We start from the raw sequence: 19,026 nt of genomic DNA on the forward strand, positions 1-19,026 counted from the left end.
AGGGTCTTACGGAGGGCACCCTTCCATAGGAAGCTCCCAGTCTGGATACTGGCCCCCTTCATTGACATAGAGAAATTCATGTCTTTTTACTCCTGGCGGGAGGGTGGTTGCGAGGTTCTGGCTGACCTTTACCCCAACGAGTCCTTCCCAACTTATGAGCAGGCGAAAGAGGCCTTCGGCCTGGGGAGGGGACAATACTTGCACTATCGGGGACTCCAGGATGTGGTGAAGGTTAACTGGCCCCAGTACCCGGACGCACCACCACTGACTCACACCTTGGACATCCTTCTTTCCTGTGGCAAGGGGTGCAAACTGATCTCTCTTCTGTTTAGGGCCATGAAACAGGATTACACCCTCCCGGTGCCACCGTCCCAGGCGGCCTGGGAGGCAGACCTTGGCACTACACTGGAACAGGGGCAGTGGAAGCGCATAGGCTCCCTCACGCGCAAGGTCTCGTGCAAAGCACGGTTTAAACTGATACACTTTAATTTTTTACACCGCACCTACCTAACCCCAGTTTCCCTGAGGCGTATCTCTGGGGATAGAGGAGATGGATGCCCTAGATGTAGCGCAGAGAGAGCGGGCTTCCTACACTTAGCCTGGGACTGTCCTTCGGTTAGGCGTTTCTGGTTGGGGGTGGTGGAACGCATAGTCACAGCTACAGGCCTTCGGATAGCGATGGAACCCCTGCATTTTCTGCTTGCGTTAGTCCCCAGACCCAAGAAAAGGAACCTCTCATATAAACTCTTACAATTAATGTTGGTGCTCGCCAGACGCAGAGTGGCGATTACTTGGATGGGGCACAGGGCTCCGGAGGTGCCCATTTGGCTTAGGGATGTCCGGGAGTGGTCCCTGGCTGAGTAAACTCACATGCAACTCGTTTGGAGGGACGAGAAACTGCAGGACAACTTATACGCCTGGCGAGTCATGTGTGCGTCAGGGCTAGGAGAAGGGGAGCTTTCCTCCCATGATGAGCCTGATAGTGAGGGAGGTGGGTTGAGTACACCAGTTGGGTCGGGGTCTGATGGTGAGGGAGTGAGTGGCCACTAGGGATATTCACCACCTACAGATGTGCCGGGCTTGGCTACTTCCCCACAATGTTTTACTTGTCTGTTATTGTGTTTCTTCCCCATGAGTCCGTTCCTCCCTTGATGCTGCCTACAGTCCTAAGTGCCGATAATGAGGTCCTCGATCTGTATACATACACTGTAATGATGCCTATTGGGTGTTCTTGTTTATGTTGTGTTAACTGAAAAATATATATATTTTTTTTAAATCACAAGGGAGATTAAGTGATTTGCCCAGAATCACAGGATGATGATTTGATGCAGAGACTCAAATCTGGTTCCTCAGTTAAGAAGTTGGCTTTATTGGGCATATTGCCACATCCTTCTTCCTCCTCTCACCCACTTCACCATGCAGGTTGGGCATAATTCACTCTGAGCAGAGAGTTCTTTACCGTATAGTTTAACAATACTTTGCTCATTAGCAATTTCATTACAAGACCAGAGGCTACCATTATGCATTATTTGTTTAATGCCACTTCACGCAGCCACTTTAAAGTTATACATCATATCGAAACTATTCCAGAACAGAATCTTCAAGGCTTATAACAGACTCATGCTCGTAACAGTCTGCCTCTTTTAAATGCAGTTCCACACTTATAAGTGCCTTTCATTCAATGTCTTTATCAATTTTTGTTTAATGCTTTTTATTAACATTTTGGGTAGTTTCCAATTTATGGAAACATCCCCTAGCTTATTTTTCCTCCTGTTTCATTCTAATCTAACGTTGGGATTTAAGGATGTTTTACTATTTTCCATTTAGCCTCCAACACTCTCCCTCTTATCGTGAGTCTGGCCTTGCCGATAGTGTTGGCAGGACATGGAGCCGGCTCCGGTCGTTGTTCAGGTCTTTCAGAGGCGCCCCAACACCTCTAAATCTGTCACGGGGACCGACTCCGGTCATTGTTCGGGGCTTTCACAGGCACCTCTTGAAGCCTCTACCCCCATCGCTCGCAGACCCACAGGCGTTGTGGGTCCTGCATTGCCTTTGCTTGGCTTTGCTCGGGGGGAGGGCCATGCCTCCTCATGGCAACGGCCCCCGCATGGATAGCCAGCGACTGCCATTTGCTCCTCATCACTGAAGGCAAATTTTACCCAACGCATCCCACAAGCTTGAGACACCAGGAAAACAATATTCGAGGAAAGCGCTGGGTAATGTGTTGTATTCTAAGATTTACATTACTATGTGAATCAGCCTAGGTCTTCCTAGCTGCTCAGCCAGAGCAGGAGATGGTGACGGAATGTTGGTGTGCCTGTGATGAATGGAATGCCTGGGTGCCTGTGTGTATGAGTGTGTGACAGTTGGAGATGGGCTGAGCAGCTAGGCAGGCTGCTCCTGGTGGGGCTGGCAGGGGCTGGCATAGGAGTTACTAGAGCTGGATTACAGTTGTACCTGCATGATCCCTGTTTGATGTTGCTAGACATGGATTATTAAAGAAGACTTCAAGAAACTTACTTCCAGACTACAAGTGTCTTCTTATACAAAGTACAACATATTTTTGGCGACGAGGACCAAGGACCAAGACCCAAGCGTACTTAAGGACTGAACACAAATCCAGAGAATCCTAAGAAAACAGTGTAACCAGCGCAACATCAGAGGAAAAAAAAAAGAAAGAAAAAGTATGGAGTAACAGGCAAGTCAGCCCCACCAGTGTCCTGTCATCGGACAGCCCCAACTTGTTGCCTGATCCTACTCCATGGACTTGTCCACAGGTATGGCCTGTTTGCAGTTTGGGTATGTTGGTGTAGACTTTTACCCTGCAGTATGGATGTATCCACTGCGCAAGAGAACTGTGGTTGGTCAAGTTTAGAGTTATGTCTAACTCTGTGTAGTAAGGAGCGCCTGTGGCTGATCAAGATTTGAGTTATGGATTAACTCTGTGAAGCAAGGAGCGTTGCTGTGGCGTTAAGCTTTGTGCCTTTTTAGCACAGACATGGTCATTTTTCAAAGTGGATAAAGGCATGACTATGAAAAACGGTTTATCTGTTGTAAGCTTTTCAGCAATGGATGAGTGGAAACTTTGAGTTATGTCTAACTTGTGTATGGTGGACTCGGATTTATTTACAATATCAGAAACAATTTTTTTTCCAAGGAGGATACTGGTGTGACCCTGAGCAAGATTATCGATCTGGAGTTAAGTGCACACGTGTTGGATGTGCGGAAACTCGCACTTCTGTGGCCAAAAGTTATATTTGACTATTGTGGACAGAGGGGGTCGTGGCACATCCTGTTTCACGCTGTTTGGTTACTGTGCACGGTTTGACAAAACTATGAAGCAAACTATATTTCTGTCCATTTTTGCCCTCGGCCAACTAGCTTTTCAACTGACTGACACCTTTGAATTAAAAAAACAATGCACGCGCCTACCTGCTCTTCTGTTTCGCGAGCAGCTTGCTCATCAGTGTGTCATGCATCATCTGAGCTCTGACGTGTTGGTCTGCCTCAGTTCTGACGATCTTCCCGACGTTTTGGCACTCCAACGTGCCGTGAGCCTTCCGGGACTACGCCAAAACGTGCCTCCATTTTGTGTCTGACCAAGTAACATTGTCCGGTCCCACTGTGCTTGTGGTTTATCGTGAGGTTCTGTCAATCTTGAGGTGTGCGATTGCCTAGGATGGTGCACACATTTTCTCCTCTACGGGACTGCGGGATGTTATGGCAGACGGCTGCTGTATGAAAATTAAAAATGTAAGTGTCGGACACTCAACTCGTCATTCTTCACGTCGGGGGATTCTTCTGTCATTACAGATACGGTGACGTTTCTACATTTCAATGTACTGCAAAGGTTTATTCTGCCTTCTAATGGATCTGTGAAGTATAACAGTGGATCTGGGAAGTATTACAGGGAACCTAGAAAAGTCAATGAGATTTTCGGAATTCATGCTAATTTGGAATATTAGAAAAGAACAGAACGAGTCAATGAGATTTTCGGAATTCATGCTAAATTTTGAATAGCAGTGTACGTTTTTTTTTTTTTTATTTTATCTCATTTACGCTAGCACTTTTGCTTTGTCTTGTTTCAGGTGAGAGATCGCTCACCGGTGTGGGGTTTAGACCACCTCTTCTAGTGGTTGTGGATTTGTGTTAGGTGTTAATTCTTTTAGTGATGCCACAGTTTTACGCTTTTTACAGCTTGGGATATTTATGTCTTGGGATATTTATGTCTCTGCGAGGGTGGACATCACTGGTTTCCCCTTTAGCTGACGGTGGTTATGGTTTTGGTGGGTGGTTCCCATGTTCTTGTGGTGTGTTTGTTAGTCGCATTGCGCTTCACGTCTCACGTGTTGTATGTATGTAAGTCGCCCCGCGCCTCACATGTTGTCCTGTGTAAGTCGCCCTGCGCTTCAGATGTTGTTGTGTGTAAGTCGCCCTGCGTCTCACGTGTTGTCCTGTGTAAGTCGTCCTGCGCTTCAGGTGTTGTCGTGTGTATGTCGTCCTGCGCGTCACAAGTCGTTCTGTGTAAGTCGCCCCGTGCTTCAGATGTTGCTGTGTGTAAGTCGCCCTGCGCCTCACTGTGTGTGTACTCTCTATGTGATCCATTTTATGGTACACGTGTGTTGGTAGTGTTTGTACACCCTTGATGTTAGTTTCTTGCCTCTGGTGTTTGTCGTGGGGTGTGTCCACCCTTCTCTTTTTAAATGTTCTGTTCTGTTTTGGGAAAGGACGGTGTTATTTGTAATGTGATATTGCTTTCCATTGTTTTTCTTATTTTTCCTTCCCATATTGCAATTGTGTGATGCTTTATATTTAATGAATGAATCTTAACAACTTTCATTAGTGAAGATGGTGTTTTTGATGCATGTTTAATATGTCAATACCATGCCCATCTTTTCTTTTTAGCTTTGTTCTCTCTTTGGTGATGTTTTACATTTTCTTTTCATCCCTTAGATATGGACATCTTCGCTTTTTGTCTATAGTTCCTTTCTTTGAAGATTGCAAGTGTTGTTTTCATTTTTAAAGGAAAGGGATAATGTTGTATTCTAAGATTTACATTACTATGTGAATCAGCCTAGGTCTTCCTAGCTGCTCAGCCAGAGCAAGAGATGGTGACGGAATGTTGGTGTGCCTGTGATGAATGGAATGCCTGGGTGCCTGTGTGTATGAGTGTGTGACAGTTGGAGATGGGCTGAGCAGCTAGGCAGGCTCCTCCTGGTGGGGCTGGCAGGGGCTGGCATAGGAGTTACTAGAGCTGGATTACAGTTGTACCTGCATGATCCCTGTTTGATGTTGCTAGACATGGATTATTAAAGAAGACTTCAAGAAACTTACATCCAGACTACAAGTGTCTTCTTATACAAAGTACAACATAATGGCTCTGCCGACACAGCGCTTATCGGGCCTACATTTTGGATTGGGCTACATCCCTATTACTAAGTGGGATGCTGCTGATCACCAAGAGACACTGTGATGTCACAAAGTCAGTTGCAGTGTCTCCGGGATCAGCTGTCTCTCCAGTACACCTCTCATTGCCTTGCAACTCCTACGGATTTCTAGTGCCTGATTTTTGTAGTTTGATTTGAGTTTGCCCTCCTCGTCCTTTTTAATAAGGGCATTGCTGTCCATCCAGTAGTTAAAAAAAAAAGGATGGAATAAGAACCTCTCCTTTATCATTGTAGTAACTAGGGTAACCAAAAGGTTAATCTGGAAAAGCTCCCTTTGGTTATTATTTACTAATATTAATCGCTTTAGAGCTCGGAAGAGTACCTCCTGCCTTATATATTTATATAGAAAAAAAATGTCAGATCAGGAGATTGATATCCCTGAAGTCCTGCATACTAAATTAAATGAGAACTTAATCAAAAGGCTCATACAGCAAGAGATGCGTTCTTGCGTACGCAAGACCTTAGGTCAAGTCATTAGTAAGAAGAGACACTGGCGTCTGATGAGGAGGTTGATCGTGGTTCCGCTGCAGAGGAGACTCTGATTGCAGCGAGAAAGGGGGCAAGAGAGTAAAGAAGACAAAGAATGTTAAAAAGGCTTCTTCTCCGAGTAATACAGGAGGTCCAAGCACCTCAAAATACATGGGAGGGCTAAGCACCTCAAAGACATCAGGAGGTCTAGGCACCTTGAAGGTATTGGGTGTCCTACGTGGCACAAATTTGAAAGGTGTCCAAAGCGGCATGTTTATGTCAGGTGCACATAATGGCACACAAGATTCTAACATGAGAAAGTAAGAACGTCCGAATGAGGGGCCCCTAGACTAATAAACTTTTGACTTAGGCCAGGGGGACTTGGACGTGTATGACCTCCTTACAGAGGATGAGGCTCTGTCTAACTCCAAGGGGATAGTGAAGGACCGAAAATACTGGCGTATATGGCGTTGCTGAGGTCAAGGTGGCTGGTGACAAGAGCCTGAGTGACAGTCTTTCTGGTGTTGGTTGGGATCCATCTAAAGAGTCTGCAGAGCATGCAAAGTGTGTGAAAGCAGGAGGCAACGACATTGACTTGTCGTTTCATGGTTGGTTGGCTGTCGAGGATGATGCTGAGGTTGCAAGCATGGTCGGTCGGCGTGGGTCCAAGTTCTGCAGGCCACCAGCTGTGGTTCCATGCAGAGGTGTTCTTCCCGAAGATCAGCACGTCAGTTTTGTCAGAGTTGAGTTGGAGACAGTTGTCTCTCATCCATTTGGCTACGTTGGTCATGGCATTGCAGAAGTTGATTTTGGCATTGGAGGGGTACTCAGTGACCAAGAGGATCAGTTGAGTGCCGTCATTGTAGGAGATTATGTTGAGTCAGTGGTATCGGACGATGGTTGCGAGGGGGGTCATGTAGATGTTGAAGAGGGTGGGTCTGAGGGATGATCCTTGTGGCACGCCGCATATGATGTGTTTGGGTGCGGAGGTGAAGGGATACAGTGGGATGCTCTGTGTTAATCTGTAAGGAAGGAGGCAAACTACCTGAGGGAGTCTTGCTGCATGCCTATGTTGTAAAGTCGGTTGATGAGGGTGTTGAAGGGAGACTGTGTCAAATGGTGCGCAGAGGTCGAGGAGGATCAGGGCCACAGTTTTTCCACGGTCAGGGTGGGGTGTTCTGATGTCATCTGTGGTGGCAATCAGTGTGGTCTCAGTACTCTGGTTGGCACGAAATCCTGATTGAGAGTCACCCAGTAGGCGATTTTGTTCCATAGAATCGGTGAGCTGCTGGTTGGTGCCTTTCTCAAGTACTTTAGGTGAATAAGGGGGCAGAGAGATCGGCCGTTAATTTTTGAGATCGCTGGGGTGAGTGGAGGGTTTCTTTAGGAGGGGTCTGATATCTGTGTGTTTCCATCTATCCCGTAAGATTGCTGTCGAGATGGAGGTGTTGAGGATGCTGGTGAGTTGAGTGCCGATTGGGTTCATTGCGAGGTTGTAGAGGTGGTGAGAGTAGGGCATCGGTGGGTGCCTCGGAGTGGATGGAAGACATGATGGTTGACAAGGTCAGGGCGGTGACCAGATGGGGATGGTTTGGCTGGTGTTCGTTGGTTGGTTGAGATCATTGGAGTTGAGGGTGGTGGGTTGACTGTTGAAATTGGTGTAGATGTTGCTGATCTCGCTGCGGAAGTTGTCTGAGAGGGTGTCGCAGAGTTCTTGGGAGGGGTGGATGGTTTTCTCTAAGGCTGTTGGGTTGGAGAATTCTTTGACTATTTTGAAGAGTTCCTTTGTGTTGTTGGCTGCGAAGTTGACGCGAGTGGTGATGGGTGCTTTCTTGGCTTCTTTGATGTGCCATTGATAGTTGCTGAGGGTTGTTTTGTGAGCTGCTCTGTCAGCTGGGATCTTGGTGGCACACCATTGTTTCTCCAGTTGGTGGCAGAAGCGCCTTGTGGTCCTGAGTTCTGGGTGTACCAGCTGGCATGTTTCGGGGTCTTGTTGGATTTTGTAGGTTTTCGCTGGAGGTGAAAATGTGGTTGAGTGTGTGCCGGCTTTGTACATGGGTTTGGTGGCCAGTTGGCTGAGGCCGATGTTGTTCAGCTTCCCCAGGAGGGTGATGGAGTTGGTATTGATGGGTTTGTCGATGTGGTAGTTGAGGTCGGCAAGTAGGATGTAGTGGTGAGAGTCGATTGCTAGGGGGGGTGATGAGGTTGGGTATAGCGTCACAAAATGTTGCTCAGGGTGTCAGGGGTCTGTAGGCGAGGATCCCTCTTATCGTGCTCTTCATGTCAGTTTGTAATATGAAGTTGATGTGTTCAATGAGAGGTGTGGGGTTATCATTGGTGATGGTGCAGCGGATGGTTTCCTTGAAAATTATGGCTATGCCTCTGCCTTGGTTGTTGGCGCAGTATCTGTGAAGAAATGTTTTCCCACAAAATAATAGGCACCTCAGAAATACTGACAGGTGGCTTCAGTGATTATGTGGGAAAATTCATCAAGGAATTGATCAGAAACCTTCTGGAGGAAGAAGCCCGCAATATTCAGAGAGCTGAGTGCTCAATGCCGGTGATCCAGGAAAAAGTTTGCCTAACCCCTAACCTGGATCTAGAGCTCATTATTTCTCTCTTTAAATTTGGCAGGGATCCTAGGATTTAAAGGTCCCTTAAAGCCTTCCAGGACAGCCTCCTTGATGTGCTAGGTCCCCTTGCTAGAATAATTGACATGACGGAGGAGACTTACATCAATAAGATCCCTGTAGATGTAAAACTACTCACGGGTGGGAGCCAAAGGGCATTAGTTTTTCTTCGGAATGCCGAGCGACGTAGGGTCATTTTAATGAAGATCAAGCCGAAGTTGTGTGACCTTGGTGAGAGGGAACTTTTAGAGAACCCCAGGGCTCCTCTTTGGTAACATTCATGGCCCTTGACAAGGCCAAAACCAACATGAATAGGGTCTTTAACCATGGTGTTTTTAGTCAGGCAGAAGTGGCCTTTTATCCCGCCGAGCCTCCCAGAGGCCTCATTTTAGACAAGGAGGCTTCGGAGGGGCTTTCAGTCTGGTGTGTAGGTGTGCTTCTACCCACAAAGAGGACAAGCCTACTGTGCAAGAGGATTCAGATCACCTGGACAAGGCTCAATCAGTTTCCAGAGTGAGGACAAAGATGTCTCCTGTTTCTTCTTCCCTGGGAAGAGTGGGGGTCCGTCTCAGATTTTTTCCCAGGCTTGGGAAACAATTACACAGGAGCCATGGGTTCTAGAAACCGTTCAGGGATTCAAGATAGATTTTCTTGAGGTATCCATTCAGACTGTTTCCCCCAGAGAGTTGTATTTTACTTTAGACCAGCAGAAGGGTGTAGACATAGAGGTGAATTCTATGCTACAGAAGGGTTCCATTCTTGAAGTAGTGCAGGATTTAAACATAACCCCTATTAGAGAGTCATAGCCCCTATTAGAGAGTCATCAGGTCTTTGTAAAAGCATTCTGCTGTTTTTAAGCTAAAACGCCCAACAGTATATCTGAAAGTCAGGAAGACCCAAACCTCCCACCTCCACTTTCCGTCTCAGCTTTTACCATGAGAGGCATATTCCTCGGCTTGCCCATGTGAAGGAAGAAATCTAGTGCGTTTTGTGGGGGCAGGGGCGGAAGGAGGAAAACATGGCTGCCGACTGAGACGCCGTTCGGGAGCTTAGCGAGGGGTGATCCGTGAATCTTTAATTTGTGCTTACCGCTGCCATCTGTCTTCCGTTCCCCCTTCTGGTCGCGGCTTTTCCCGGTGAAGCTCATTTGATTGGCGGCGGGGTGAGTGCGGGGAGAATCCCTTCAGTGGAGGATTTTCGGAGGTTCTTGAGGCTCTGAAAGCGAATGGTGGCGCCAGGATCTCCTTCTTGGTTTGTGGCGGCAGGTGCGCTGCAAGTGCTTTGCCTGGCTTTGCAGCTGCGAGGAAGTGAGGACTGTAGAGCTGGCAGAGTCAGCACAAGCAGCGCAGGCAGCTGGTGTTCAAAAAGGAATTGTGCAAATCTGGCTGAACAGTTAAATATTGGAAAGACGGTAGGTGACATGAAATTAAATGTGGGCAATCCATTGAACCATGAAAAGGGAAGCAAGTGAGACGAACACATGGGTACAAATGGTCATACTGCTCTAAGGGTAGAGACTCCGCAGGAGAGGCTAGCGGGTCACTGGCAAATTACCCCAAGAATATAGATATTTCCCAGGCCCCACTGGAAAGACGCTATACATTAACATCACGTATTTGTTCCCCCTGGGTACTGGAGGAGGCTGCAGGGATTGTAAAAATCACCTGGCAACCTACGGTAAAATTACAGGCAAGTCAGAGGAAAGGTAAAATAAATACTGGCCTTAATAAAGATCTGCACCCCCCCCCCCCCCCCAAAAAAAAAGTAACTACTAAATCAGAGAACACTGTCCCGCTAAAGGAGAAACAATTAGCCACAGCCAGAAATCTTCAGAAAATCACCCCCTTGTTGAGATCTTATTTTAAGCTTAGGTCTGAGCTTAAAGGTACGGAGGGTGGTACAGACAGCATGGATTGAAAAAATACTCTGGGAAGAGAAAAGCAGAACAGGGAAAAGAAGTTCAGCGCAAAGACCGTCCCTTCCAGTGAGCCTGATATCTCTCCAGCTCTCTCAGAGATTACAATGCACAATAGATTTTCGCCTTTGTGTATGGAGGGATTACCGTCTGAGGCCTGTGATGAAGGAGATAATGTCTTAGTACAATGTCAGGGATGCGATGGTCCATCTACTCCGGAGAAAGTGGCTAATAGTACCAGTATCTCAGAGAGCAAGGATGCAATGCAGGAGATGCTGTGCTGCCTCTCGCTGGAGATTAAAGAACGTTTTGATATTTCAGAGGCAAATCAGGGGGAAATTCAGGGAGCATGTCTGAGCCTGGAAGGAAAGATAGAAGGTCTTGCTATACGAACGCAAGAATTGGAGTTGGGTTTCCAAGATCTACAGGCTAAAACGCAATCAAATACACAAGAGATGGAGCGGTTGAAAAAAGAGAGAGGGTACTAGCGGAAAGGCTTGAAAGGCTGGAAAATAATGGCAGGAGAAATAATATTAGAATCCTGAGTGTAGCTGAGGGGTTGGAAGGATCAGATATAAAATAATTTGTGATAAATTTGCTGAGTTGTTCGTTTCCGCAGGAGGTCCCCTCGTTAAACTTAGAAGCAGAAATCCAGCGAGTGAATAGAGATCCTTTCAAACTACACCCAGGTCGAAAGAAACCACAAAAGATCCTGGTAATTTTTCTCTCATACTCAGTAAAAGAAAAAATTCTGGGGCTAGCGCTAAAAGAAAAATCTTACCAAGCACTAGGTGCGTCCTACAGAGTTAGGTCAGATATCTCAAAGGAGACAGCTGATTGACAGTGGAAACTGGGCAACAGAATTGATGAGTTGAAGAAACTGGGGGCATCTGTACAATTGAGGTTCCCGGCTTTTTTAAAAGTGATTTGGCAGAATAAAATTCACAACCAAGGCCTCCATGAAAGATCTTTCTAACCTGCGACCTATATCTCTCCTCCCGCTCCTGAGCAAAATGCTGAAAAAACACATTAACATACATTTATCAGCCTATGTCGAAGCGTCAAATTGCCTGGATGTTTCACAATCGGGCTTCAGGCCAAAATATAGTACGGAGTCAGCCCTAGTGGCAGTCACGGACAATATTAGGATATCACTTGACAGAGGTCAATCCACCTTATTGGTGCTTTTAGACCTCTCTGCGGCATTCAACACTATAAACAATCAAATTCTGCTCAGAAGATTAGAGGAGTCCGGGCTAAAAGATAAGGCACTGCAGTGGATGACCAGCTTCCTCTCCGACCGTTCCCAGACAGTCAGCTTGGGCCCATATATGTCCAAATCTAAGAAGTTGTCCAAGGGAGTACCACAGGGATCTTGCTTAAGCCCTACCTTATTCAACATCTACGTTGCTCCCTTGGCCAACCTTATGAGGACATTTGGATTTGTTCCAATACCCTATGCGGATGACACCCAGCTCACCTTCTCCTTTGACAAACATTCTACCACAGCCCTACCCAACTTCTCTGCCGGCATGTTAGCAATATCTCAGTGGATGAGTACCAACTATCTCCAGCTAAATGCCAGGAAAACAGAGATTATGTTTTTTGGAGAAGCCACCTTGTTATGGACACCAGAATGGTGGCCCAGGGAGCTGGGTGTCCCCCCGCTTCGAAGTCATCAGTAAAGAATCTTGAGGTACGCATCGAACAGAGCCTAAATATGAAGGAGCAGGTGTCTCAAATGGTTAGCTCATGCTTCCATGTATTAGGCCTTCTGAGACGTGTGTTTCCATTTCTTCCTGATCACACTCGGAAGACCCTTGTCCAGTCTCTTGTTATAAGTCGACTGGACTATTGTAATGCATTACTGATCTCAGCCAATGAAGTTGCACTGGATCGTTTGCAAGTAGTGCAGACTACAGCAGCGCGTCCGGTATTGAACGCCCACTATAGATCTCTGTCAAATCTCCTGCTGCAGAAACTGCACTGGCTCCCGGTGCGCAAGCGAATACTATTTAAGATCTGCTGCATTACCCATAAAGCAGTATATGGCAACGGGCCAACATACTTGACGGAGAAGCTGAGTCACTACACTCCATTAGAGGCCTGCAATCCAGCACAAAATCACTTCTTAAAGTACCGCCTATTTGCAAAGCTAGGACCGGGGGGAAGACTTTCTCTTACCTTGCCCCTCGGAATTGGAATTAGCTCCCGTTGGCATTTAGGCAGTGCAAGGATTACCTCCGCTTTAGAAGGTCCTTGAAAACATTTTTATTCTAGAGGTCTCCCACAGCATCGGCATCTTCCCCTACTTGCCCACAAGCGCAGAGATACCCCTCCAGGGGGTGATTCAGGCGCTATATAAGATAATAAATAAATAAACAAACTTCTCAGACCCAGTTGAAGTAGATAACTTTATCCAGGAAGTGAAATCAGGGAATACACAAGTACTAGATAGAAGGTAGGCGGTGATGGTAATACATGTAATGCTGGTTCACCGTAAGCATAAGCTCAATAGGTTCCAAGGATGCCTATAAAATATTTTTTGGGAGGGTTTTCACAGGAGGGAGCACAAGTGGTGGGGAGTGTCGCGATTTCCCGGCCGCTGGTAAACACTGCCTGCTTTAGTTGCGGCTAGCAGTGACAGGGAGATTCAATACAGGAACTACAATTCCCGGCATGCTGTGCAGGTCACGCCGCACGTGACGCTACGCAAACCCGGAACAGTATTAGAGGGGATTTCAAGGAAGACACGGTGCCGATAATTCCTGTTCCGCGGCTTCAGCTGGCTCCTTTGGTAATCCTTCGTTTTCACTAAAGCGGTAAGAGTGCTTTTGCCCCATTCCTACAGAGGGCTTACTTTTCTGCTTGGACGAGATTAAAGTCGTCCATTGTCCTTGACTTTCGCTTCATGGAAGAACAGTGATTCTTTCCCAGGTCTGCACGGAATCAACTCTGCATAGTCCGTGATTGGCCAGAAACTCCTCTGTTGGCTAAGACTTGTTTGAGGGTCTTGTGCAGAGGAGTCCTTTTGGTTGACTCTTTTGTTGTATGAATCATCCATTGGAATAGGTTATCTCTCAATAGTCTTTCATATCGTGCCTGCGATTGGGTTTTCAGTACATTTGGCTCCATTACTCCTCTGGTGGTCGGGGTCCACGATTTTAGGATCTCTTGCAGAGAAGTCTCGTATTGCTCCTAGTATCGAGGAGCATGTTTGCACAGAAGGAGAAAACGACATTTGCTTTCTTATGTATTACTCCATTTGAGATAGCAATAGGAACAAGAGGTTATTGTTCCTGGCTTACATCACTTTAACGATTGTCTTGTTGTTTTATTTTGCTCTAGGAGAGAGGTCAGAGAGGGTACGTCGCCATCGTTGGCTCGGCGCCAAAACCTAATTTCAACCACATTGGTAGGTGTCATGGGAATAGGAGAGATGCATGCCATGAGAATGTAAATATCACAGTTATTCCTTACATAAACGTTTCTTATTCCTTTTGTCTTGCAAACCCTGAAAAGATGAAGTGATCTTGCCACTGTCCTCCGCTCTCTTCTATGGTCTAGGCTCCACTTATCTTATTTTTCAGGTGAGGTTAGGAGGCAGTTACACACCACAATCACTGTTGTATTCAGTTATTATCTGTGGACGTTGTGCTTATCCAGTGTTCTTCTCTCTTCCCAGATTTCCCTCCCTGCAGTTCCTACCCTTTCCTTCCCCCGCTTGATTACCCCAAAAGTCTGTGTAGTTTCCTAAGACCAGACTTGGGGTTGTCTAGAGGTGGGCCCCTTTTTTTTTAACAAATGTTTATTGGGTTTTTGTTTCACACATCATACAAAATAAATTGCAGTTCCTATGCTACCCAAGCTCACGTCATGGTTTCCCCCAATTACATTCTCAGCAGTGAACTAATGTTGCAATCCAGACTATGTTCATAACCCCCATTAAGGGCTGGCCCCAACATGCCCTGTCACAGTTTACTAATGAGCTCCCAGTGTACCCACCCCCCACCCTGGAACCCCATCATCGATGCTTATATGTAATGTCAGTCGTTACTAAATGTGTGCATAGGGGTAATCAGGTAGTGTCCTGCATGATGTGCCGGTCATGTCTCGGGGAAGATCATCAATCCTGTTACTATTCCGTTTCCTCCTCTAGTGTCCCGTAATCACGCAGCGACTGCGCCAGTGCGTCCCACGCTTGAGCCGTTTCTAGTGCCTTCTCATTGCGTTGCCTACGCGCATTTCGGAATCTCAAGTCGCTTTCAGCCCCAGCCCACTTGAGGAACTCGTTCTTCCATCTTGCGCCACTGGGCCCCACTGTCCCCTTCCAATGTCGTGTAATTTCGCGCTTCGCCAGTATAAGCCCCATGTCAATAAATGTACTTGTGATTTTGGTCCTGGGGGTATGGGGAAACCAGTGCAGGATCCCTACGGCCATGTCAAACTCAAAGCCCCTGTCTGTTACCGCATTTAGAGTATCTCTCACCTCCTTCCAATATAACTCCAACACTGGACATGTCCATAGCATATGATCTAATTCTACTCTGATTCTCGCACATCTGGGGCATGCTGCGGACTCTATATTAAAGTATTTCTTGATCTTCCCTGGAGTCAAATATGCTCGATTGAGGATATAGAAATGCACCAGCTGGAATCGTGCATTCCGTGTGCTCTTCCAGGCTTTCCGCACTATCTGCGCCCATGCCGGTTCGGGAATATCCTTTCCTATGTCCGTTTCCCATTTCCCCTTCAACGTCTCCAGGGGTGGTAGCCCTTCATTAATCATTCTGGAGTAGAGGCACGTAACTGCCTTAAAAGTTCCCGCTGCCATCATAGTATATTGGCAAGCCAATGTTGTTTTTGGTTCTGTCAGCCCCTCTTTCCAATGCAACTGTATAGCCCGTGTTAATGCTGTATGCAGAAAGCAGAAAGCCCCCTCTCGGCAGATCAAACCTCTCCGAAAGTGTCGGATATGGCAACAACGTTCCATCTTTGTATAGGTCCCCCAGTACTTGGACTCCCGCCTCCTCCCAATCTTGCAACTGCGACCAGTCGCCACCGTGTGGCAGCGCCGTTAGCATCCGGGATTTCGGGGGCATACGGGTGAAGTACGCCTGCTCTACGTTGTGTGCGGTTCCAGCACAATCTGATCGCTCTTTCTTCCTGAGGTCCAGCCTCTGCTGCAACGCTATGAAAGATATGACATGGCGAGGCATAGCCTGGCCCCTTTTAAGCTCCGGTCTTCTGAATTTGCGCGCTATTTCCTGCGTATAAATCTGGAGTTGAGCTGCCAGGTAGTATAACTCAAAGTCTGGCACCACCAATCCACCTTCCGTTTTAGGTCTGACCAACGTTGTCTGTGCCACTCGTCGGCGTCCCGTCCCCCAGAGGAAGGACACTATCATTGACTTGAGGAGTTTGAAGGTAGCGGCAGGCACCCACACCGGCAGTGTCCTAAAGTAGTACAATAGCCTTGGAAGCGCCACCATCTTTAGTAGTGCTATCCGGCCCGCGTGCGACAGTGGGAGAGTCGCCCAGAATGCCATACTGCTCCACTGCCAATGCAAACAGCATTGGAGACAGCGAACAACCCTGCCTCGTACCTCTTTCCATCTGGTACTGGGGCGATATCAGCGTGCCCGTTCTCACTCTGGATACCGCCGATGTGTAAAGCACCGCCGTCCACTTCAGGTAGTCGTACCCCACTCCGAAGCGTCCCATCACCCTGTAAAGATATTCCCATTCAAGGCTATCGAACGCTTTCTCTATGTCTATCGATAATATAATTGGCTGCCTCTACATGGTCCCCCTCCAGCAACCGCATCAATCGGCGTATGTTCGTGGTCGTGTTACGCATCGGAATGAAGCCAGCTTGGTCCTCGTGGACCAGTGTGGTCATGTACGGCAGTAGTCGAGATGCCAGAATGCTACTTAGGAGTTTATAATCAGTGGTCAGCATCGATAGTGGTCTATATGATGCCACATCACTGCTCTCTCTCCCTGGCTTTAATAATGGAATCACCAAGGCTTCTCGCATAGACTGTGGCAGTCGCCCTAGGTGGTTCGCTTCCTTATACTTCCAGCAGTCTGGGCGCCAGATGTTCAGCGTATGTCCCATAAAATTCTATGGGCAATCCATCCAGACCTGGGGTTTTATTGCGTGCCATGCGTTTTATGGCACTTCGTATTTCTCCCAGCTCTATGTCCCTACCCAGTGTCTTCACTTGTTCTCGATCCAGTGTCAGGAAGCAGAGCCCCTCCAGGAAGAGATCCATGGTCGGGACGTCGGCCGCTAATTTACTGGTATATAAGCATTCATAATACCTCACAAAACACTGTGATATCTCATCCTGGGTATAGACCACTGCACCGCCCGCTGTACGCATGGACACCATAGGGGAACCCCTTTTCGCAGGATTAGCAAGCCAAGCCAACAGGGTCTCTGCTTTGTCGCCCTTTGTGAGGCTTCGCGCTGTGTACGCTTTATAGTCAAAGCTACGCAAGTGTTCTGTTTCTGCTGCCACTGCCTCTTTCGCAGCGCTAACCTTCTCTTGTAGCTCAGGGTGACCTGGTCTCAGGAGTTCTGCTTCACTGAGTGCCCTGTCAACCTTATCTAAATCACCCAGGAGTACCTTCCGTACCCCCACATGCTTCCCTATGCAAAACCCTCTTATGACCACCTTGAAGGCGTCCCATTCCGCTGCCCTTGCCGCAGTCGTGCCAGCATTTTCCTCGAAATACTGTGTAATCCGCTCCTCTAGTGCGTTGTGAAAAATAGGATCTTCCAGCGATTCTGGACGCAATCTCCAAGTGGGGACACTCGAGACACTAGGCAGCCACTGCAAAGCAAGTAAGAGAGGATTATGATCTGATACTGTCCTCGCCAGATACTCAGTTCGCACTACCGCCGGTATCAGTATCGGGGAGCACAACATCGCGTCCAATCTTACATGGAGCTCATGCATACTCGAGTAATAAGAGTAATCACGATCAGACGGATGCTGAGTGCGCCAGGCGTCTAGCAGGCCCCATCTCGTTTGCCATTCTAACCTGCCTTTGGCTGTGCGGCGTTGCGGAGAGTCCGCCAGGGGGGGTGTGATCTATCAAGAGAGACGTCAGTCACCGAATTAAAGTCACCGCCCATCAATAATGGTCCGGCGAGGAAATGAGCCAGGGATCTGGATAGTCTCGCTAGAAAGGTCAACTGATCGACATTGGGCGCGTATACACTGCAGAAAGCAATGTCCCTACCTCATAGTTTCCCCTCTATGGCTACAAATCTCCCTTCCGGGTCTATAACCTGCTTGGTTACCTGAAACGGGATCCCCGCTCTAACCCACAACAGCGCAACCCTAGCAAATGCTGAGTATGTAGTATTGTAAACTTGACCCCTCCATCTACGCTGCAATGCCAGCCCTTCGGCCTTCGTCAAGTGTGTTTCCTGTAGCAATGCGATCTGTACCCCCCTGCGCACTAGGTAAGCGTGGATCTTGTGGCATCGCGTCATGGTATGAAGCCCCCTCACATTCCAGGTTATACATCTCAAATTAGCGGAATCACCCATTGTCCCATAATGTCCTGTGCACCTCCCTCCAACCGCTCTCTAGACCTCGTAAGCGTGTCAACATGTCAACATCGATGATGTGCCCTCCCTTTAACGTCCCCAAACAGCCCCAACTCCCCCTCCTCCCCAGAACAGGTCCTAGTGCCCTCCGGCTAGTTCCCATCCAAACACACTCAAATACCAGCATTTGCCTAACCCAGCAGTGGTCACTGCGGGAGTGCCTTAAGGGCACTGAGGGAGGGTTGGTCGCCAACGGGCAGCCGCCCAATCCCCAAGCTCCCTGCCGATCGATAGAGCCCTAAATAACAAACATTGCCATGACCTCCCATCCCCCATCTATAGCCAGCGACTCCCCTCCAAAGTTCACAGCAGTCAGTTCGCCACAGTCTTTACAGCGGCCTCATACAGCTCACCGGGTGTGTCTACCCTTCATCCAGCATTCCCTCCGCTGTTGCCGGGGTAACCACGGGCAAGGGCACACTGTCCGTGTCGGAGCCCACAGTATCCGAATGATCATCGCCTTTTTCCGACTCCACCTCATCCCGCGATGGAGAATTGTGTGCACCCGACAGGGCTGTCACCACCTCTAGGACCTCTCGCCGTTCTGCTGCTGTCTCCGACAGTGAAGGCCTTCGCAGTCCCCTCCGCCGATTGCGGATCGGTCGTGACTTCCGCAGTGGTAAGCCTTCCGAGCTCATTCCTGGGTTTCGGTCTCGGACAGTCGTGCCGGATTTGTAGAGTTCTAACCAGGCTCAGGCATCTTCCGGTGTGTCGAAGAAGCTAGTTTTTCCGTCCAGAATCACTCATAGCCTAGCCGGGAAGAGGAGGGAGTATTGTAGACCCTCAGCCCTTAGTTCTCTCTTTATAGCCAGGAAAGAGGTCCGCTTGCGCTGTGTTTCATACGTATAATCAGGGAAAATATTGACTTTACTATTCTCCACCTGATAGGGACCGTTTCCACGTGCTTGCTGGAGCAGCAGGTCTCTATCCCGGTAATGC

General features: G+C 47.9%; 1 pseudogene; it reads right to left on the reverse strand.

Moving 5' to 3' along the window:
• LOC144820334 (proteasome subunit beta type-6 pseudogene) overlaps positions 1-18,725 on the reverse strand; it is a 32,753-nt pseudogene extending 14,028 nt beyond the window's left edge.
• Positions 18,726-19,026: the final 301 nt, after the last annotated feature.

Source organism: Lissotriton helveticus, chromosome 2_1 (assembly GCF_964261635.1).
Source record: "Lissotriton helveticus chromosome 2_1, aLisHel1.1, whole genome shotgun sequence".
Lineage (NCBI taxonomy): Eukaryota > Metazoa > Chordata > Amphibia > Caudata > Salamandridae > Lissotriton > Lissotriton helveticus.